The sequence below is a fragment of the Macrotis lagotis genome, chromosome 1, assembly GCF_037893015.1.
Source record: "Macrotis lagotis isolate mMagLag1 chromosome 1, bilby.v1.9.chrom.fasta, whole genome shotgun sequence".
In the NCBI taxonomy this organism is placed as follows: Eukaryota; Metazoa; Chordata; class Mammalia; order Peramelemorphia; family Peramelidae; genus Macrotis; species Macrotis lagotis.
In genome coordinates, this window is record NC_133658.1 from 786,187,972 (window position 1) to 786,212,738 (window position 24,767).

A 24,767-nucleotide genomic window follows, 5' to 3' on the forward strand; every position below is an offset into this window, starting at 1 on the left:
CTGCACTCCATCCTATCTTTATCAATTCTACTTTCACCTCATCTCTATCATTCAAACTCTTCTCTCTTCTCATACAGGTGTTATCTTTGGACAATTACACTGGGATACCAACTGGATTCTTTGCTTTTCGTCTCTCTCTACCCCAATATAGTTCACACAATTGTCAAAATGATCTTATTAAAACATAGTCCAAACTTGTCACTTGCCCTGCTTAAAAACGCTTCTGGGGCAGACACTTAAAGAAAAGGGCTACTTCCTTTTTCTCTTTATAACCTCAAAACCTATCATGATATTGTATATATAATAAAGCTGCTTAATAAATGTTGCTGAGCTGAAAGCTAAATTCATTTAATAGATGAGGAAACTGAGACTCAAGAAATGAAAGTGATGCTCCATATCTTCTAATTATATGTACAATATTCTTTCCATGTCATCACATTGTCAGAATATATTTTTCCTGGATTTTGGTTTGAAATGAAAGATAGCAAGGTAAAATAAAAAAAAAATTCTTCTTCAAGCTACATTATTTTATAGACTCATAGAAACTCAGAGTTGACAATGATCTTAAATGTAATCTATTCCAAACTTAATGCAAAAGCCTTCCTCAAAATACAATAAATCAATAGCCATGCCAACTCTAATGACATAGAGGACAGAGTGCCAGATCTGGAGTCAGGAAGACACATCTTCCTGTGTTCAATCTGGCCTCAGACATTTTCAAGTTATATGACCCTGGGAAAATCATTTAACACTGTTTGCCTCAGTGTTTTCATCTGTAAGATGAGTTAGAGGAGGAAAAAACCAAACTATTCCATTATCTCTGCCAAGAAAATTGGATCATGAAGACATGATTGAAAAATTACTAAACAGGAAACATTGCCATCTCTGCTTAGAGATCTTCAGAAATGGTAGATTCCCATTGAATTAAAGCAACCTTCTCCATTTTGTGAAAACTCAAATTGTTAAGAAATTTTTGATTGATCTCTAATCCAAATCTTACTCTTCGCAAGTTCTACCCATTATTCCTAATTCCATCCACTAGGTTGAAGGGGGAAAAAACCTAAATCCTGGCTCCTTCAAATACTTGAAAACACTTAAGTATGTCCTTCCATTCCTTATGACCATCCCAACTCTTCTCTCTTCAGTTTAAGGTGACTTGACCAAATTCACTTGGTCTCGGCTCTTAATTTTCTCATCTGTAAAAAAGGGACAAGAATATTTGCCTTCTCTTATTTGCAAAATATAAAGAGAACTGAGTCAAATTTCTTTCTTTTATTTAGCCTTTTCCATTTCTTTCAGTAATCATTTTTTACATTTTTCTCTCTCTCCCCCTCCTTTTTCTTCCCCCCCCAGTCAAATTTCTAAGAATACAAGGCATTCCCTGTTGATCAATGGTCAAAGGATATGAACAAGAAGTTTTCAGATAAAGAAATTAAATGTTTCTAAAAAATGCTCTACATCACTTTTAATTGGAAAATGCAAATTAAAACAACTGAGATACCACCTCACATCTATCAGATTGGCAAAAAAGGAAAAGGAGGTATATGGAAAAACTGGGACATTAATGTATTGTTATTAACTAATACAAGCCTTCTGGAGAGCAATTTGGAACTATGCCAAAGGGCAATAGAATTATGCATATCTTTTTACTCAGAAATATCATTACTAGGTCTGTATCCCAAAAAGACTACAAAAAAGGGGAAAAGACCCTTGTGAACAAAAAATATTCACAGCAGTTCTTTTTTTGTGGTGGCAAAGAATTGAAAATTAAGGGGATGCCCATCAATTGGGGAATGGTTGAACAAGTTGGGTATATGAACATAATGAAATATTTTTGCTCTATAAGAAATAATGAACAGGCAAATTTAAGAAAAGCCTGCAAAACCTTGTAGGAAATGATGCTGAGTGAAGTGAGCAGAATCAGGAGAACATTGTACACCTTGACAGAAACTACTGTGTGATGATTAACTATGATGGATTTAGCTCTTCTCAGAATTGTAGCAATTAAAGACAATTCTAAAAGCCCTGCAAGTTTAGGCTCTCATTTCATCTTACCTGAATGATTACGATAGCCTCCTAATTGGTCTCACTGCTCAAGACTTATGATGGAAAATGCTATCCACATCTAGAGAAATAACCATGGAGTCTGAATGCAGACAAAAGTATGCTATTTTCTTTTTTTTCATTTTTTTTGCCTTTCCTTTCTCATGATTTCCCCCTTTTTGTTCTGATTCTTCTTTCACAACATGACAAATGTGGAAATATGTTCAATATGATTGTACATACATAACCTGCATCAGATCACTTATTGTCTTGAGAAGAGGGGAGGGAAAGAAGAAGGAAGGGAGGGAAGAGAAAAATGTGGAATTCAAAATCTTACAAAAAATTGAATGTTGAAAATTATTACATGTAATTGAAAAAAATAAAACATTTAAGGAAAAAAAGATTATCTGCCTTCCCTATTTCATAGAAGTTTTTGTGGATTAAATGAATTAATGTTTAACATATATTATTAAGCATTTACAGTGGGGACTGTTTATGAAGTAGATCTTTAACCTTAAACAATTCACAGTATGCCAGAATTCAAAAAATACACAGATAAGTATATTATAATGCAGAATTTGCTTAAGTGCCTCATCAATGGTCCCTGAGCTTTTGGAGTTTATGGAGAGAGAGGTGTATACAGGTAATAAGAAAGATGGCAACTTAATTGTTTTCTCTAAACCTCTTCAATTTTCAACATTAAAAGAATTATATGTCAAATGAGGTTAATTAATGTTAAATTCTCAGCAAAAGAAAATAGGGCATGCTATGCAAAATAAAGCTAATGAATTAACAATGGAGAATGATCAAGCCCTTAACTGTGAACACAGACAAACTCTTAGGCTTGTGTATGATGGGGGAACTGCTCTACTAAAAGGGACCCATTTTTCCTTGTAGGGACTCTCCCCAAACACTCCTTATCCCAGGCAAAAATTGACAGGAGATAATTCTGCTTAGTTATATGAAAGAAACAAAGATAGTGGAGTAAGAAGCATGAAGGCTAAAAGCGAACCTCCTGGTTATTGGGAACCCTTCCCAGGATAGGGACCACTGAGATTGCAATGGTTGGGTCTCCCCATTTTTCAGGGCAGGGAACTCTTGCAGATGCAGTGATCTATTCAAATACCCTTCCCCTCTTTATTTTCATCCCACCTCCCCTTTCCTACTCCCATGGGAAGAGATATAGGATGATTGTGCCCAATCATAAGAAGGAAAGAACAGAGTGAGGAATTCAACAAGTTTTTGATCACAGGCCTACGTCGGGGTAAGGAACACCAATGCTTCAGTGATTGCCTGAATAGCCCCATTCCCCAAGAAGCAGTATACAATCACTTGACCAGAAGGAGAATGCAGTGGCCTAAAAATGTGGCAGTTTTAGCAGGTACATTGGGCCTTGGAGAAGGATTAAAATCTCAGCTGGGGCCAGATCTGTCTTCACAGAGGTTACTCTGGTCAAGCAATCCAAGTAAGTGAAAGCATAAGAACTCCTATATTTTCTTAGAAGGCATGGGAGAATGAGAGGTCAAGTTGGGGAGGACCTCCAAAGGAGGACAGGAAAATGGGTTGATTTACCCTAGGTGGAGAGAGCATTCAATTAAAAATCATTTTCTTTGGGAAGAAGGTATATTTCTTCAACTGGCACCTTGGAACTTCAAGTTGGGTTGAGTTGGAAATGATTTTGTATGTTGAAAATCTACCTCCTCTTAGTGATATGCCTCCATGGACATCCTGCCACAGGAGAAGGGACTCGATGAGTTGCAAGGGGCATCTGGCACCCAAAATAAGGGTAGGGAAATAGAAGTAGAGTTAGAATGAAATAACTTTTATAAAAGAAACTGATCGTGGTGAAGGCAGGGGTAGGGTCTAGTAATTTAGAATGCAGCTTTTTTCTTTTTCTTTTTTTAAATATTTATTTATTCTCATTTTGTACAAATAATTTTTTATACATTAATAAAATATACTTATTTAAGAGTAAACAAAATACCCCCTCCCTCCCAAAAATATAGACTTGCTTGAGTGATAAAGTAAAGGGGAGAGAGAAAAAAATTAAAATTAAAATTAAAAAAATAATAGTAATAATTGTAGGTATGACCAGATGGTGCAGTGGACACAGCACCAGCCCTGGAGCCAGGAGCACCTGAGCCCATATCTGGCCCCATACACCCAACAATCATCCATCTGTGTGACATGCAAGCCACCCCAACCCCACTGCCCTGCAAAAATAAAAAAAAAAGAAAAAACCCGAAATAAAATAAAATAGTAATAATAGTAGGGGTGGTTGGGTGGTGGACAGAGCACTGGCCCTGGAGCCCGGAGCATCCAAGTCCAAATCCAGCCTCAGACACCCAATGGTCACCCTGCTATGCAGCCCCAGGCAGGCCACCCAGACCCATTTGCCCTGCACCCCCTCCAAAATAATAATAATAATAATAATAATAATAATAATAATAATAATAATAATAATTGTGCTTCAGTCTGTGTTCCAACACCACCAACTCTGTCACAGGTGGATCACATTCTTTAGGATAAGTCCATCACAAAAGTTACTTCCATATTTTTCCACCATTGCCATTGCTGATTGCAATTCCCTCCTTTGGTATTTCTCCACTATCATGTACTATATTTTCTCTCTACTTTCAGTCTGACTCTGCTGTAGGGTAGCTGAATGGTGCAGCAGACAGATCCCTGGCCCTGGGGCCAAGAGGCCCTGAGAGCCCCCATACCACCCCTTAGGCCCAGCATCTACCTGGCCTATGGTTCTGGACAGGCCATCCAATCCCAGCCCCTTGCAAGAAGTAAAAAAGAAAATGTGTTATATCTCACCACTCCCCCCCATCTTCTCCTCCATCACTCACATCCCTCCTTCCCCCTGTCCCCCCTCCTTCTTACTCCAGATGCCTATACCCCATTGAGTATATGTGCTGTTTCCTCTCCTAGCCACCTCCGATGAGAGCGAAGATTCCCTCATTCGCCCTTGCCTTCCCCTCCTTCCATATCATTGCAATAGCTCATTGTAATAAAGAAAAATCTTATTATATGAAATATCTTAGCCCATTCCTCCTCTCCTTTTTCTTTCTCCCATTATATTTCCCTTTTATCTATTGATTCCATTTTTACACCACAATATATATCTTCAAATTCAGATTTCTCCTGTGTTTCATCTATAAAAGCTCCTTCTACCTGCTCTGTTAATTGAGAAGGTTCATATGAGTATTATCAGTGTCATTTTTCTGTACAGGAATACATGCAGTTCATCATCATCATTAAGTCCCTCATATTTTTCCCTTCACCTGAGTCCTGTATCTGAAGATCAAACCTTCTGTTCAGCTCTGGCCATTCCAACAGGAACATTTGAAATTCCCCTGGTTCATTGAAAGTCCATCTTTTTCCCTGGAAGAGGACATTCAGTTTTGCTGGGTAGTTGATTCTCGGTTGCATTCTAAGCTCTTTTGCCTTCCGGTATATTATATTCCAAGCCCTACAAGCTTTTAATGTAGTTGTTGCTACGTCTTGTGTAATCCTGATTGCAGCTCCACAGTATTTGAATTGTGTCCTTCTGGCTGCTTGTAATATTTTCTCTTTGACTTGGGAGTTCTGGAATTTGGCTATAATATTCCTGGGGGTTGGTTTTTTGGGATCTCTTTCTCGGAGAGATTGGTGGATTCTCTCCATTTCTATTTTGCCCTCTGCTTCTAGGATATCAGGGCAATTTTCCTGTAGTAATTCTTTGAAAATGATGTCAAGGCTCTTTTCCTGATCATGACTTTCAGGTATTCCAATAATTTTTAGATTATCTTTCCTAAATTTGTTTTCCATATCAGTTGTTTTTTCAATGAGATGTTTCACATTTTCTTCTAATTTTTCCTTCTTTTGGTTTTGAAGTATTGAGTCCTGATTTCTCATAAATTCATCAATCTCCCTGAGTTCTATTCTTTGTCTGAAGGATTTGTTTCCTCAGAGAGCTTTCTTATCTCTTTTTCCATTTGGCCAATTCTGCTTTTTTTTAAAGCATTCTTCTCCTCAATAACTTTTTGAGCTGTTTTATCCATTTGACCTAAGCTGGTTTTTAGCATGCTATTTTCTTCAGCATTTTTTTTGGATTTCCTTGACTAAGCTGCTGACTTCATTTTCATGTTTTTCCTGCATCTCTCTCATTTCCTTTCCTAGTTTTTCTTCTATCTCCCTCATTTGATTTTCAAAGTCTTTTTTTGAGCTCTGTCATAGCCTGAGCCCAATTTCTGTTTTTCTTGGAGTCTTTAGATGCAGGAGTTTGTGCTTCCTCATCTTCATACTGAATGTTTTGATCCTTCTTGGGCTCATATGCAAAATATTTCTCAATTGTGTTCCTCTTGTTTTTCTGCTTGCTCATTTTCCCAGCCTAAGCCTGTTTTCAGGGTGCTTCCTGAGCTTTTGGGACACTCCCACAAGGATCTCAGTGTGTGAGGCTCTGTCCTCTATCCTGGTCTGTGAATGACTATAAGCACCCCCCTCTGCCACAAGGCTGAGGTGGGGGGGCCCTGCTGTTCTATGGAGGGCCTAGACTGTGATTAGGATCTGAATGTGGTCAGAACCCCAGTGTTTTGTTCCAGGGACAGGACAGAGCTCAACAGTCTCTCTCTTCACTACCCTCCCTAGGTTCAATGGGCTCATGCCCTGGGGGCTCCTGCTTACTGGCTCCGCCTGCTTCTGTTTCCTGGATCTGGGCTGTGGAAAGACCTGTTCGCTGTGTGCTCCAAGGGCTGGGCTTCATGTGCTTGCTCTGGCCGAGGTCCCCTGCTGTTCCCCCAGGTTGTACCCAGTGCTCCCTGGAGTGTAAATCAGGAAACTCCCCCACTGAAGTGAGCCATGGCTCCTAGTGCCCTGGGACTGCCTCTGGGAGGCTGAAGTTCTTTCGCTCTGGGGGGGGCCACCCCTCTGGTGGGCTGCCCCTCCAACCCTGGGGAGCAGAGCCTTTCTGCTCTTTTTCAGGTTACCTTGAGTAGGAGAACTGCCTCACTGGGTCACTCTGTGGGTTCTGTCTCTTGAAAATTTAGTTAGAGTACTTAGTTTATAAGTTTTATGAGAGAGTACCTACAAGATGTTCCTCTCTTGTCACCATCTTGGCTCTACCTCCTCTGACTGCTTTTTTCAAAAAAATTATATTTTTAACAATGAGACAGCATTAAAAAGGAGGACAAGACAATAACTACAAAGAGAATAGACTGGAGGAAGGAAAAATAGGGCCTACTGACCTGCTATGGTCCCCAACATTTGCATATAGTGGAATGGGATTAAAATATAATTGAGAAAAATTTTACAAAGTAAATGAAATATAAAGTTTATCTATAGTTTTCTAGGTAAATTTGTGGTCAGCACAGGTCTTTTTCCATTTAAGATTGATATCACTGGCACAGACATCAGATAGAAGATGTTTCTTTGACTTTTTTCAGTATTTTAGTTAGAGATAATTCTTTTTAAAATTAAAATTTCTTAGAAATATTTTATTCATTTTGAGTTTTACAATTTTTCTCCTATTCTTGCTTCCCTCCCCCATCCCCCATAGAAGGCAGTCTGTTAGTCTTTACATTATTTCCATGGTATACATTGATCTCAGTTGAATGTGATGAGAGAGAAATCATATCCTTAAGGGAAAAAAAATAATGTATAAGAGATAGCAAAATTACATAATAAGATAATTCTTTTTTTCTAAATTGAAGGTAATTGTCTTTGGTCTTTGTTCAAATTCCACAATTCTTTCTCTGGATACAGATGGTATTCTCCATTGCAGATAGCCCAAAATTGTCCCTGACTGTTGCACTGATGCAATGAGCAAGTCCATCAAGGTTGATCATCACTCCCATTTTGCTGTTAGGGTGCACAATGCTTTTCTGGCTCTGCTCATCTTGCTTAAATTTTTTAAAATTTAAAATGCTAAGCAACTTTATACAAGCTAAGATATACATCTTAAATTGCACATATGATTCCATTCCATTCCATTTCCTCCACCATATTACTTTTTTATTCCTAGCCTTTCATTAATTTTCAATTGCTATCTACTAGCTTTTTCCCTACAGTCTAACAAAATGCTCACGTTTTCTTCACTCTCCCTCATTCATCTCTGCTGGCTGTCTCCCTATCTGTCTCCTTCCTTTTCTTTTTTTGGGGGGGGTTTATTTGTTTTCATATCATTACACTAATCTTGTTGTGAAAGTAAACCTAAACACCCCTCCCCCCAAAAAAGATGGAGAAACCTCAAGAGAAATGAAGTGAAAGGAGAAAAAAAGTATACTTCAGTCTGTGCTCAGATTCTATAGACTCTGTCTTTGGGATGAGTTGCCTTCTGTATCATAAGTCCATCAGAGAAGTTGCTTTAATATTTTTTCCCACAGTCCCTATTACTAGCTATTAATACCACCCTACGTTCTGTTCCTTTCTACTCTCATTTATTCTATTCTCTCTCTCTCTCTCCTCTCACTTTGTCCCTCCTCAGAAGTATGTTATGTCTGGCTACCCTTTCCCATGATCGTCACTCTCTTCTATCACCTACTCACTCCCTTCCCCTCCCTATCCCTCTTATCCTATCCCTTTCCTTTCATTTTTCTCTAGGGTAAGATAGATTTCTAAACTCTATTGAGTGTGTATGTTATTTCTTCACTGATCCATTTCTGATGAGAATCAAGGTTCACTCATCCCCCCTCACCTTCTTCCCTTACACTCCTTTGCAAAAGCTTTTTCTTGACTCTTTTATGTGAAATATCTTAGTACATCCTACCTCTTCTTTCCTTTTTTTCCCAGAACTTTCCTTTATCACCCATTGACTCCCTCTTTATACTATATTTTGCATTATATTCAACTACTTCCTGTGACTTGCCTATATAAGCTCCTTCTAACTACCCTCTCTATGTTTCACTTGAGTCCTGTACTTGGAAATCAAAATTTCTGTTCAGCTCTGCTCATTTCAACAGGAAAGTTCAAAAGTTCCTTGTTTCATTGATCTCAGTTGAATGTGATAAGAGAGAAATCATATCCATCTTTTTCCCTTGGAAGATGTTCAGTTTTGCTGGAGAGTTGATTCTCAGTTGTTAACCAAGTTCTTTTATCTTCTGAAATATCATTTTTCAAGCCCTATGAGCCCTTAATGTAGATGCTGCCAAAGCCTATGTAATCCTGACTGTAGTGCCATGGTAGTTGAATTGTTTCTTTCTGGCAGATTGTAGTATTTTCTCTTTAACTTGGGAGTTCTGGGATTTGGCTATAATATTCCTGGGAGTTTTTTGGGGAGGTAAATCTCTTTCAGGAGGTGATCAGTGGATTCCCTCAATTTCTATTTTTACCCTCTGCTTCTAGGATCTCAGGGCAATTTTGCCCTATTATTTCTTGAAAAATGAAGCCTAGGTTCTTTTCCTGGTCATGACTTTCAGGTAGCCCAACAATTTTTAAATTATCTCTGCTGGATCTGTTCTCCAGGTCAGTTGTTTTTCCAATGAGGGATCCAGCACTCTGGAATGAGATATTTCATTGTTTCTTCTAATTTTTTCTTCTTTTGGTATTGTTTCTTGATTTCTCACAGAGTCATCAGTTGAGTGCTCTGGAAGTGTTGGATGGCTCCACAGGTTCTTGCTGCAGGGCTGCTCTGAGGTCAATGCTGATCTAGGCTCCCTGCTCACTCTGGTGCAGCAGAATCCTCTCATTTCCCCTTCAGGCCATCCCTGGCAATCCCTGAATCAAGAGGTCTGGAAACTTCCCCTTCTGCCATGAATCCAGGCATCCCAGGGATCTAGGTACTCTGCAGGCTGTTCCTGGAAGGCTGGAACTGGTTTGCTCCAGCCCAACTGCACTGTCACTCTTTCCAATCCCCCAGTCCAGTGAAATAGACCTTTCTTGTGCATCTTCTGAGTTGTTGTGGACTAGGAAATTGTATCACTAAGTCTTTCTGTGGGTTCTGTCCCTCTAAATTTTGGCTAGAGTCATAATTTGACAGCTTTTGGAGTTTGGGGGGGGACCAGTTTCTGGGAATTCCTGACTTCATGCCATCATCTTGGTTCCACTCTCCTAGAGATGATTCTTGAGGGAAGAAGCCTATAGCTCTATGCCCATCTAAGGTCAGTAGGTGACTTATGAATGTGCATTTGAATTATTTGTTTCAGAATTTTTATTTTGCTTTAGATGAAATTTGGAGACTATGACATTGTGACTTTCAAAAAGTCAAAAGAGTAAGCCATTAACAGATCCAGTAGTGCAGTCTGTGCTAATGTATGAAGCTACCTGGTGTAATCCGAAAAGTTAGGAGGGAGTTTTGTGATGAATCCAGTGGTAACTAAGAGAAGGACTCTTCTTACATTGATATGGACTTAATAAGAACAAGGTTATGTAGAAACTCTATTAACTCTGAGCTCACTCTCAGTGACTGAGTTCATACAGAAGAGAGTGTTTATATACTTGTGATGTTTGTATTTCTGCTCTTGCTATATCTTAGAAGTAAATATCCTCTGTAAAATCTAATTATGTAAATTTGTTGAATGAAACAGCTACTAATCTCTAATGGTTATTAGTAGGGGGGAAAATGACACATTGGAATGGGAGCTCAAATCAATGATATTAGAGAAAAGACACATCTGTCTCTAAGAGGTACTTCTAGAACCTCTTAGAGATCAATGAAAAGAAAAGAAAATATACCTGGTCCAGTTTTTAGATAGGAGCCAACAGAGTACTTGCTCCAAGAGATAAACAGAATCATCTTAACTTTCAATATAAATGGATTAAACAATTCATTGAAATAAAAAAGTGATAGAATGGATAAAAAAATAACACTTAACAATCCATTGTTTACAAGATGCACACTTACATTTTTTTTTGTTTTTTGTTTTTTTTAGGTTTTTGCAAGGCAAATGGGGTTAAGTGGCTTGTCCAAGGCCACACAGCTAGGTAATTATTAAGTGTCTGAGACTGGATTTGAACCCAGGTACTCCTGACTCCAGGGCTGGTGCTTTATCCACTGTGCCACCTAGCTGCCCTAAAAGTTGTTGTTTTTTTTTAACATATGGAATTTTTTTCTACTAGCTTATAAGATTCTATTGCAGTCAGCTTGAATGTGTAATTCTAGATCACCATGGTATTAAGAAGTTTCATTGATGAACTGTCTATCTCTAGTTTCAGGAATCTTTTTTTTAAGGTTTTTGCAAGGCAATGGGGTTAAGTGGGTTTCCCAAGGCCACACAGCTAGGTAATTATTAAGTGTCTGAAGCCGGATTTGAACTCAGGTACTCCTGACTCCAGGACCAGTGCTCTACCCACTGTGCCACCTAGCTACCCTGTGCACACTTAAATTTTAAAGGCATAACAAATGAAAATGAGAGATTGGGACAAAATTTACCACACATTAAGTGAAACTTAAAAAAAACACCCCAAAACCAAAAAAAATTGAGGTCATATTAACAAAGCAAAAATAAAAATTCACAATATGAAAAGATTAAACAAGTGAATCCAATATTAGCCTTAAACATATGGGTAGCAAATTACATTGCATCTAAATTCATATCAGTAAAACTAACTGAAGTGCAAAAATGAATAGATACTAACAATGAAATAGGAAACTTGTTTTCTTTTCTCAGACCTGGACAAATCTAAATGAAAGATAATCAAAACATAAAGAAAACATAATCAAAATCAACTTCTGAAGAATTAAGACTTTTTTGGTATCTTTTAAATTAGAACATTAAAAGATATACATATTTTTCAATATCACATAACACCTTCATTGAAAATGAATCAAGTACAGGAGCATAGCGCAAAAAGGATAAATATTAAAAATCAGAAATATAAAATAATCCTTTACAAACCATAATATAAAAATAACAATTCATAAAGGGATAACAAGAAAAAAACACTGCCTAATTAGACTTAATAATGGCATCTTGAATGAGTGAACCAAAACAAATCAATCATAGCATGAATTAATAACTATGTGAAAAAGAATAATAATTATGAGGCAGCATATAAAAATTGCTGGGATGTAGTTAAAACAGTTTTCAGAATAAAATTACTCTGGAGGGGAGGGGGGGAACAAAATTCTAAAGATTTAAGTTCTTTGTATAAAAGAGCTGTATCTTTTCTAAAAATTGTTTTTTTATTCTGAATTTATAACCAGATCAAACAAATATATATAATATATATATTATATATAAATATATATATTATATATAGAGAGAGAACAAAAGGAGATTAAAGATGAAACTGTGAGTTTCTCTTATATGCAGTTTACTTTTCTTTTTTAAATCCGTGATAAATTTGTGATATAACTTTCAGACATCCTATCTGTAATCTTTTCTGACTTCCTTCTGTTCTCTTCTGTGACTTAAAAAAAATGTTTCCATTACTCTTTTTTTCTTCACTTTTTTTAATTTTGGGAGTTACCTATCCCTAACTATCCTCTCCCTTTCAATCCCAAACTGAAAAAAACCCCTCTTTTTAGCAAGTACTCATAATTAAGTAAAAGAAGTTCCTATATTTTCCATGACCAAAATTCTGTCTTATTTTGCATCTTGAATCCATTACTTTGTGTCACGAGGTAGGTATTATGTTTCATTATCAGGAGCTGTGCCTTATTAATCTTTGCATTTCCTTCAACATCCAAGACCTAGTAGATCCTCCTCTTCCCCCTTTTTTGCTTTTTTGTAGTTATTTTATTTAATTTTTAATTCTATGTATTATTGCTGTATCTTAAGTTCTAAACTATCTTTCTATCTCCTTCCCTATGTGCCACCATTTGGCACATATACACACAATCATCATATACCTATCCATATATACATGCATATATATACATATACCCTATTTCATCAAAACTGTTTGGTAGTGACTAAGAATATCAGTGGAATAGATTAGATACAAAAAACCCAGTAGTAAATGATAAATGATAAACCCAAAGTCTCCAGCTTCTGGAATAAGAACTCACTCTTTAACAAAAACTGCTGGGAAAACTGGAAGATGATATGGCAGAAACTATGCCAAAATAAGGTTGGAATGGGTTCAGAATTTAGATATAAAAGGTAATATTTAAGTCATTTTGGAGAACAAGAAATAGTTTATCTGAAAGTTCTATGGAAAAGGGAGCAGTTTATGACCAAAGAAGAGATAGAGGACATTATAAAACATAAAATAGATAATTTTGATCACATTAAATTGAAAAAGTTTTTGGACAAATAAAACCACTGCAACCAAGATCGAAAGGAATGCAGTAAGTTGGGAAATAATTTTTACAACTAGTTTTTGAAAAAGGATTCATTTCTAAAACAGAGAATTGAATCAAATTTATAAGAATAAAAGTCATTCCCCAACTGACAAAAGATCAAAGGATATGAATAGGCAGCTATCATATGAAGAAATTAAAGTTATCTATAGTCATATGAAAAAATGCTCTACATCATTTTAAATCGGACAACTGCAAATTAAAACAGCTCTGAGATACCACCTCACACCTATCAGATTGACAAATAAGACAAAAAAGGAAAGGTATCAGTGTTGGAAAGGATGTGGGAAAACTGGGACACTCTTGCATTATTGGTGGAGTGAACTGATCCAATCATTCTGAAGAGCAATTTGGAACGATGCCCAAAAGTCAATAAAATTGTCCATACCCTTTGATCCAGTAATGCTCCTACTAGGTCTGTATGCCAAAGGAATCACAAGAAGGGTAAAAAATACACATGCACAAAAATATTTGTAGCAGCTCTTTTTTGTGGTGGCAAAGAATTGAAAATTGAGAGGATGTTCATCAATTGAGGAATGGATGAACAAATTGTGCTATATGAATGTTCTGGAGTCCTATTGTTCTGTAAGAAATCATGAGGGATGGGACTTCAGAAAATCCTGGGAAGACTTGCATGAAATAATGCTGAGTGCAGTGAGCAGAACCAGAAGAACAATGCAAACATTAACAGCAACATTGTATAATGACCAACTATTACGGACTTGCTCATCTCAGCAGTACAATACCCAAAAGACAATTCCAAAGGACTTGTGATAGAAAATATTGTCCACATCCCGAGAAGGAACTATGGAGTCAAAATGCAGACTAAAGCTTATCATTTTCAACTTTTTTTTTTTTTTTAGATTTTTGCAAGGCAAACAGGGTTAAGTGGCTTGCCCAGGGCCACACAGCTAGGTAATTATTAAGTGTCTGAGACTGGATTTGAACCCAGGTACTCCGGACTCCAAGGCCAGTGCTTTATCCACTATGCCACCTAGCCGCCCCATTTTCAACTTTTAAAATTTGTTTTATATTTTGATTTTTTCATGAGTTTTTTCCCTATTCGTTCTGATTCTTCTTTGAATGAATAATGTGGAAACATGTTTAACATAGATATACATATAAAATATAATATAATTATACATATACACAATAATATACATAGTTATACATATATAAAATTACAACACACTCTCTGTTAGAGGAAGTAGAGAGGAAAGAGAGGGAAGGAGAGAAAAAAGAGAAACTCAAAACCTTACCAAAAAATGATTGTTGAACACTGTCTTTCCACTATTTGTAAAAATAAATTAATTTTTAAAAAGAAGTTTAAAGCAGTTATTTTGGGGAAAAGTGGAAACTTTTGGAACAGTTGCTTACAGAAAAAGGATAGCATGAGAAAGGAATGATAAAGAGATTAGTGAAAGGGTTGGTGAATTTGACAAAAATTGCTAGGAAAATTAAAAAGCATTTTGGTAGAAACTAAGCATTGATTAATATCTTACACTATATCAAGATAAGGTCAAAATGGGTATATAATTTAGACACAAAAGGTAATATTTAAGTAAATTAAGGTAGCATGAAAAATTTATTTTTCAGATATATGATTAAAGGAAGAGTTTATGACCAAACAAGAGAGAATCATGGGAAGTAAAATGGAGAATTTTGAGTAAATGAAATTTGAAAGTGTTTTTTTTTTACAAATATAACCAATGTAGCCAAAATTAGAAGAAGGAGATTGGAGGGGGAGGACTCTTACAGGTGGTTTCTCTAATAAAGACCTCTTTTCTCAAATATTTAGGGAACGGAAGCAAATTTCTTTTAAAAAGAGTCATTTCCTGTTGATAAATGGTCAAATAATATGAACAGGCAATTTTCAGAAGAAGAAATCAAAGCTTTTAAAGGTCACAGAAAAGTTCTAAATCACTGGAGAAATGCAAATTAAAACAATTCTGAGGTATCACCTCAAATGTATCAGATTGACTCCCTTGACCAAAAAGGCAAAGGAGAAATGCTGGAGGGGAAGTGAAAAAATAGGGACAGTAATGCATCTTTGGCAAAGTTGTAAACTGGTCCAGTCATTCTGAAAAACAATTTTAACTATGCCCAAAGGACTCAGAAAACTATGCTAACATAACCTTTGATCCAGCAATGCTATATACTATGTATATATCCCAAAGAGAAAATTATTTAAAATATTAAAATTAAATAAATAAATTAATTAAATAAATTAAATAAATAAAATATTAAAATTAAAAATATTTAAAATAGCTCTTTTTACAGTGACAAAGAATTGGGAATTGAGGGAATGCTCAATAATTGGAGAATGACTGAATAGGTTGTGGTATATGATTGTAATGGAATACTATTGTACTATTAAAAAATGACAAGCAGAATAATTTTAGAAAAACTTGAGAAGACTTAAATGAACTCACATAAATTGAAGTCAGTAAAACCAGAACATTGTGCATTATAACAATATAATCACTAATTGTGAAAAGACTTTACTTCTTTAATCAAAGAATGATCCAAGACAATTCCAAAGGACCTGTGATGAAAATACTATGCATCTTTAAAGAGGGGGAACTGATGAATTCTGAATGCAGATTGAAGCATACTTTTTTCATTTTCTTTGTGTTTCTTGCTTTTTATCATTATTTTTTGCAATATGGCTAGTATGGAAATGTTTTGCAAGACTTCACATGTAAAATTGGTTTCACATTGTTTGCCTTCTCAATGACTGAAGGAGAAGGGAAAGAGGAAGGGAGATAATTTGGACTCAAAATTTTAAAAAAGAATGTTAAAATAAACAAATACATAAATAGACAAAAATTTTAAAAAGAAAAAGAAAGGATTGTTGAGTAGTAAATCATGGATTTAACTGAAATGTATTTCTTGTGGGGTTTTTGGTCATCATTTTTGGAAAAAGTGTATTTATTGTACTCTCTAGCAGTTTATGAGATGCTACAAGTTTGATGTTACCTACAAAACCTTGAAATGCTATGAATAAATACCATAAATAGAAAAGGTAAACAAGTTAGGTAAGGTTTTTCATTTTCAGAAATTCTAATGACACTCAGGACAGAAAGGGGTGAAGGGGTGGAGGGGCAAGATGCCTTCTACAATATCTCTAGAATACATATGCCTGTTACCTATAGATTCCCGTCCAGTCAACCCTAGGTCTATGCTATTATGATCGTCAAATTCTTAGCAAGCAGGTTTTTGTCCTCACCAGTCTAATGGAACTGTTGTTTCCAAGTCTCCAATAGGTTTTTCTGCAAGGCAAATGGGGTTAAGTGGTTTGCCCAAGGCCACGCAGCTAGGTAATTATTAAGTGTCTGAGACCAGATTTGAACCCAGGTACTCCTGACTCCAGGGCCTGTGCTTTATCCACTGCGCCACTTAGCAGTCCCACTCCAATAGTCTTCTAATCATCAAATCCAAAGACTTCCCCTTAACTAATCCCTTTGTCCTCTCTGCAGTATTTGGCACCATAGTCTATTATTATATTCTACTCCCATGACTTCAAAATCACTTACTTTCTCCCACTTCTTCTACCTCTACACCAGCTCCACCTTTATCTTTTCTGTGGGCCTATACTTCTCTTGTTTCCTTAAATGTGGTTGTTCCCCACAAGGTTATTTCCCTAGTCCTCTTCTCCTTTCTTTGCATTCAATGCCTTGCTGACCTGAATTTGAATATGTGTGGTGAGAGTGATCAGAGCTTTTTAGATGTGGGAAATCTGAACAAAGAATTGGGACTACATATTATTGGTCTAATTTTCAAATCTATTTATTTAGTTGTATATCATTTCTTTTTTAGACCTAGCTTAATTGCATTCAAACCCTGAACTGTATCTCAAGTATTGCTAATGGTTGCTAAATTGTTATAGATGGTAACAAATAATGAAGCAATTCAATATAATGGAAAGAACATTGGACTTGGATTCAGAAGTATTTACTTGCTGCGTTTCCATAGGAAAGTGATTTAATTTCTTCAGCTTCCTCTGGTGGAAAATAGGGATAAAAATGCCTGTAGCACTTACCTTAGGAGGCTATTTCAAAACTCAAAGAAGATTTTGAATAAAAAGTGCTTTGTTAACCTAAAAATGCTACTTAAATGTCACCTATTGCTATTATGATCATTACATTTGTCATAAAGTGTGACTTAGATGTTGCCATCAAAAGATGATATTTGATATTTGTGGCCAAGCTAGGTCTAAACAGAATAAAGTTTATTGCTTTTAAAGTTTAAAACTGCATTAAGATTCTTGAGATGCAGTATATATGCATGTTTATATACTTATATATGAGGTGCACATTCATAAGAAATATATCATGTACATATCTATATATATTACATACAAATGAAATGTATATAAATATATGTATATATGTGGTATATGTATTTATGAACATATATTTATATACATGTGGGCATGTGTGTGTTTTGTCTGAGCTTATGATTTCATTGTTTTAGGGAATTTCTGGAATGGCAGCTTCCTTTACTGATGCAAATCAGCACATGGTCTATAACTTAACATTTTAGAGAATTGTTTGGGGAAGGAGGAGTTGAATGCCTTTCAAGTACTTCATAAAATGGCTAACATATGTCTGAGGCAGGATTATGCATCCTTTCAAGTCACCTAACTCCATGGTGGACCCTTTGTCCACTATTCCAGGATGTCTTCTTACTATGAAAGTACCCCAGATCACTTTCCCTTTGCACTGAAAATAAGTTACCGGTTAGAAAACAGTGACTCAGAGAAAAGGATAGGGTTTGGAGGTAAGTGGACATGAACTTTTATCTTATCTCTCTGCCTGCTACTTATCTGTGTGAACTTGGACAAATTAGCACAGTTCTCTGGGTCTGTTCTATTTCCAAAGGAAAGGATGTGAACTTCAGGCTCAGAGTTGCCCATGAAACTAGAAAACCATCATTTTCCAAATGAATTCCAGCTTCCTAGGAACTCACAGTCAAATGAGGAAGACAGTAGGCAAACAAACCATATACCAAGAAAATCTAGACAGTGCAAATGGGGATAATATCAAAGGGAAGGTGCTAGGATTAAGGAGGGCTGGGGAGGCAGTTAGGTTGTGCAGTGGATAGACCACCAGTCCTGGAGTCAGGAGGACCTGAGTTCAAATCCAAATTCAGACACTTTATAATTGCCTAGCTGTGTGGCTTTGGGCAAGTCACTTAACCCCATTGCCTAAAATAAATAAAATTTTAAAAAAAGTAAAAAAAAAAAGGCTTGCTTCTTCCACTTCCCATCCAGAATGATGGGCCCTCCTCTGGCTCTCCCTTAAACCACATGGAGCTCCTTGGGATTCACCATGTGGTCTGGTTAACCCAAGTCTCATGGTTGCCTGCCCTTTTCTCTTCTCTTTCTTCCTTTCCAACTTCAGCTGAGCCTGCCAGCTGATCTGCCAATTCAATCAGCAACCCACGTGATCTCTTTAAACTCTTCTTAACTTTTCTATCATTTTCTTATGTGTTGTAATTTCTTTTAATAAATCTTTACTTTCTTTCCACACTTGCTTTCCTGGGTCTGAAAGTGATTCCTCACAGGCAGAATTGAACTCAAACAAGCCAGTGGCTATATTTTGGTGAGCTAGCCAGGATACTCTCTGCCTAGACCTGGGAAACTGGATCTATCTCCATAGGTGAGAAGCACACCCCTTTTTAGATCCTAGATTTTTAGAAAAGTAGGAAAATTATTGAACCTCTAGCCCTCCTTCTGTGTTGTTCCCTGTCTCCTCCTTCCACCCCCAGGAAAGGGTTAGCAGGTTGATGTTGAGAGATCAGCTGAGGCCTGGCTCAGATGTGACCCAGGAGCTAATCTCATCTGGTTTCAGCCTCCCTTATGTGGGCCTGCCCTGTGTTGTTCTAAGTAGGCCTTAAATGTGTGCCTGCCCTGTGTTTTGTTCAGGCTGACTGATGAAGGTAGTCCTGAGTTGTTAGGACCCTGGCTGTGGAGTGGTGGGTTGTTAAGGAATATGTCCAATTGTTGTGTTTGCCTATCTAGAAGTTTAGTTAAGTTAAAATGTGGGGAGAAATTTGGTACCAAAGACTTCTACTCCTCAGTTGTGTGCCATCTCCTTGAAAGGAATTAGATTTGATTAGCAAAACACCTGAGCTCCTGGAAATTATCTTTGGGTGGAACTCACTTTCTCTTTTTCTCTTTGAAATGCTCTCATTCTCTGTGGCCCCCACCCTCTACAGGGGGAGGGGGGAGGAAGAAGGAAAATTTTCCTTTTTAGAACTTAGAAACTCCAACTATGTCTCAGATGGAATGCATGCTTCACTGCAGGAAGGGTAAGATTCCCCTAAAACTTGTTTTAGCACCATTGTTTAAAATAGGAGACTCCCATGCCTTCTTCTGGTTTGGAGAAGAGTGGGGCTGAGTGAATGAACATGGTTTCCTTAGACTACACAGTTATCAATTCCCAAGCCCCATTCCTTAAAGACATTAGCTGGGCTGAGAAAGCCCCACCCTTAGGAAGGGAAAGGGGGAATGGGCAGTTTGCTTGAGAAGCCTCATGGTCAATTAGTTAAGGGGAAGATAATTTTTTCTGGGACTAGAAAATTCAGATTTAATCTTTAAAAAAAAAAGAATAAAAAGAGGGGGGGACTAGGAAAGATTTGTTGTAGAAGTTAGAATTTTATCTGAGACTTGAAGGAAGACAGGAAGTAGAGATAAGGAGATAGAGAATTCCAGGCACTGGGGATACCCAGGACTGCCCAGAATCAAGAGATAAAGTGTTGTCTGCAAGGAATAACAAAAAAGTCAGTGTCACTGGATTGCAAAAAGGTTGGGGGGAGGAGCAAGGTATAAGAAGAATGAAAAGGCAGGAGGGGCTCAGATTAAGTTTTTATATTTGATCCTGAAGATCAGAGAGGCATTGGAGCAGAATTAAATTAGAGGATGATCAAACTTTCACTTTAGAAAAATAAATTTGGGGGACAGCTAGGTGGCACAGTGGATAGAGCACCTGCCCTGGAGTCAGGAGTACCTGAGTTCAAATGCGGCCTCAAACACTTAATAATTACCTAGCTGTGTGGCCCTGGGCAAGCCACTTAACCCCATTTGCCTTGCAAAAAACTTAAAAAAAAAGAAAGAAAAAAAAGAAAAATAAATTTGCCAGCTGAGTAGGAGGATGGACTGGCAGAGAATTGAGGTAAGGGTATTTCAATCATCAAGCTATTGTGAGAGTCCAAGTATGAAGTGATGAGAGCCTAAATCAGGAGGTGGCAATATCTGAGGAGAAAAGGGGGCATGAAAGATATGATGTAGGCAAAAAGGATAGGATTTATCAATTGATTGGATGGGGAAGGGCAGAGAAAGAGAATTAGGTGTTTAGGATGGCATCTATGTTGTAAGTCTTGGTGAATGGAAGGATGGTAGTACCTAGGGAAATTAGGAAGAACAGTACATTTGTGGGAAAAGATAGTAAGTTCAGTTTTGGATATATTATGTTTAAGATTTCTAAGAAACATTCAGTTCTGTTTTCTGGGAAATATAGAATAGAGATATTTTCTTAGCCCTGAAATCTATGGGAAACAAATCCTTTACATTTTTCGCTTTAGGGTGCTTAATACATCATTATGGCTTTTTTTTTTTAAGAAGTCAGAGTGGTGAGGAAGATGGCGGAGTGAGGAGCTGCGGCTCCCGCTGCGGCCGTGGCCGTGGCCGTGGCCGCGGCTGCCGGCTCCTCGTGGGAGACGGGTTGGCCAGCCCTGGTCAGCCGTCCAGGTTCCTCATCCTAGGCAGAACACTTTCCCCACAGTGTTTATGTTGTCCTCATCTTGAAAGGAAAACAATCTAGAGCTCAGGATTTAGTAGATCCTTTTCTGTTTTCTCAGGTGATCGATCCTGCTTTTACTTCACTGCAGTCCTTGGTCTTGACCTGATCTCTCTCTTCTGTACTTTGACTCCATGGACCAGAATGGAAAAGATTCTTCACTTCATGTTCCACTTCTCAAATCCAGCACATTTAGCTTGTTAGGTGGCTTCCCCCAAGGTGCCATCTGACTGGCAACAAGCCAGTTCTGCTAGGAAAACAGAAGCAATTGATGTTGGTGCTCAGCAGCTACTTGCTTACATGAGAGAAGGGATTTTTTTTCAAAAAGAAGCCTAATATTTAGATTGGTGCCAGGTGCTTAAATGTTGACATTTGTGAGTTCTTTGCCCTTTAACAGAAGTCAAAATGTCTTGCAGGGGCCACTATGTGAACTTGTAGTATAAATTATACATATACATAATACAGCAGGAACTCTTGTATTACAATATGGAAAGTACATTTCAGAAACTAAAAATAACATATGTGAATTTTAATTAACTCCATTACTTAATTTCTCAATCCAGTACAAAAAGCCAACTTTGTAGATACTCAAATGAGTGAGTGGTTAAGTAAGGCATCTTATATATGATGTCCCTGCATTTTTTTAATGTGTAAGAAGAAAACATCATGTTCTTTAAACAAGCTTATTTCTGCAAGGGTATGTCCACATTTTTCAATGAAATGAAAGATTTCTTCCAAGAAACAAAACCTGTCTGCATTGCCCCTTCCCCTGTAACATGTGGTTGCTTCATAACAAAAAAAAAAGTCAGAGAGTATAATAGTGATTACATGATTCAATAATATGTGGATAAAAAGCATAAAATGCACTTCATGAATTCATTCACTATTTAGAATGTATTTATTGCTTTCTTATTATCGTTCAGTCATTTTCAGTCATATCTGATGCTTTGTGATCCCATTTGGAGTTTTCTTGGCAAAGATACCAGGATGGTTTGCCATTTCCTTCTCTAGTTCATTTTACAGGAAACTGAGGCAAATAGGGTTTCATAATTTGTATGAGCCCAGGGTCATACAGCTTATAAGTATTTAAGGTTGGATTTGAACTCAAGTCTTCCTGACTTGAGGTCTGTCATTGGTGCTGTGCTGTCTGTTGAACATCTAAGATATTCTCAGTTCTCACCTAAATATTTGAAATATCAGAAATGACAATTTTTTACTTTTCATTCAGATATTTGTGGATCATGAAGTCATTGAATTTATGTAATTCCATGTGCCAGGATTGAATCCCTTCACATGGCCATCACTATAGTTCAGATCCCTCAATTCTCTATGAAAGTTGGCTTACTTTCATATTCTTCCACTGGAATTCTTTGTCCCCAATCTTTCTTTTTCAAGTCATTCCCCACTGATCTACCTATGTGATCTTCCTAAAGGACAGGCCTGACCTCATCACCCCTCTGCTCAAGAAGCTTTAAGAGCTGCCTCAGGTTTGATTTTTAAAGCTTTGCCCAATCTGGGTCTAACCTGCATTTTCAAAATGACTTCCCAGCATTACAGATCAGGAAGGTCTGCACCTGGATCTTCCTGCTCTAACTATATTAAGCTGTTCAACTGTGTTACTTAATCTCATAAAATTGTAAAATGGGGATAAAAATAACTGTAGTAGCTCCCTCACAGATTTGTTGTAAAACTCAAATGAAATAATATATGTGAAGTCTTCTAACAAAAACATTTCAGCTATTATTATGATGATTCTTAAATTCCTCTATTTGTTTTTAGTTTCAGAGCCACTTTTGTGTTTTTATTTTTGTTGGTGTTATTGCAAAGAGGTGGCATAGTGGATGGAATGCCCAACTTGAGTTGGGAAGCTCATCTTTCTGAATTGAAATCCAGCTTCAGACATATACTAGCTATGTGACCTTGAACAAGTCATTTAACCTTATTTGTCTTAGTGTCCTTATCTGTAATATGAGCAGGAGAAGGAAATGACAAGGTACTGTATCAAGAAAACTCCAAAGGGGTCATGAAGAGTTGGATACAACTGAATAACAGCACATAGAGTTTTGATTGATAAAGAGAATTCACACATTCACAAAAGGCCAACTTTCAATGGAGATCACAAAATCATCTTCACCACTGTCCTTCTTCTCTCACCCCATAATCACACTTCTCTAGGAACTTGGTGATGACCAAACTTTCTATACTTCACAGGGGCTCAGGCCACTAGGGGTTCTGGAGTGTAGCAATGGTAAATTGGGATAGGGGGTAGGGGGCTTTTTTTTTTATCACAATCAGAAAGCTCAAAGAAGTTCAAAAACATGTCTCTCTCAAACTCTTAGTCTTACTCTCTCTAGTCAGATGCCAAAATAAGTCCTTTCTACTTCCACAGCAATGATCACATGGGTATCCTCTCCATTCACACTATAACCACTCAAATCCACTTTCTTCAGCCCCTTTTACCTGGAACATTTCAATCACTCCTTAATTAGATTTCCTGCTTCAAGTCCAATCCATCTTCTTTATAGCTGCCAAGATGATTTTCCTAAAGCACAAGTCTGACCGTTTTATTCCCACTCGATAAACTGCAATGGCCTTTTACCCCAGTGTTAAATATAAGCTTCTGTGTTTGGGATTTAAAGCCCTTCATAATCTGGCCCCATTCCTCCCCTCCATATTTTTTTTTGCTGATCCTCATCTCCAGTATTTTCTCTTCTATCTCCATGCCTTTGTACAAACTGTTTCCACCCACCCTTCAGCCCCCAGTCCTCAATTTTAGCCTTTCCATGTTCTTTCATGAAACATAGGATGAAGAGACAATCTACCACACTACTCTTTTTTGCCCCTTTCTGCTTATAGCTGCAAACCATTTAAAATTGCCATTTCTTTGAACCCTGTGATTTCAAATATTTTTCAAAATGTGTATCTTTTCTTAAAATATAAATAACCACTTGAACCTGTACCAGTTCTTATTTGGATGCCAATAGTGAGGTTGGGAAATGAGGGAGTGCAAAACCTGGATCAGAAGCAGATTTAAAGAACAGGGTCTCTTTATACAAGTCAGGTTAAGTGGGACAGACCCCTGTCTGGATCTTCAAGGGGTCAAGTGTTAAAAGAGATAATAATTTATCTTAGATGGAAAGGGAATAAAATCCCTGTGATCCTAGCACACTGAACATGATAGCAATGGAGACTCAGAGAGGAGGTAAATAAGTCTGGAGATGACCATCATCTCTTCCTTTTGCTTTGAGAGTCTTTCCTGGGCTCAAAAAAGAGTAGGAAGGGATCCTGGTCCCTATACCTCAGTTAAATAAATATAATTAATTCTGGCTTCCAGAAATACTGAATGCCAGTTAAGCTAGTTTATTCTGTTTAGTATTTGCAAATTGTCTTCCCCATTAGAATGTGTACACCTTGAGGGTAGGGGCTGTTTGGTATTGGTTTTGTGTGTACAGTACTAAAAAAATGTGCTTGCCACATAAAGGCATTTGATGTTTTTTGAGTTTCAGGACTCAGGTTTTTCAGGCTAGACCAGTAATGTAGTCTAGAATATGGCTCTGAAAATAAACCCAGGTTGCATGGAAAATACTGTTTATTAAATGTTCCTGGGCTATGATAAGGCTGATTTCTACCAGTTTGGGAGTACTTTCATCAGTACAACTTCAATTAAATATTGAATTTGAAAATATTGAAAATTT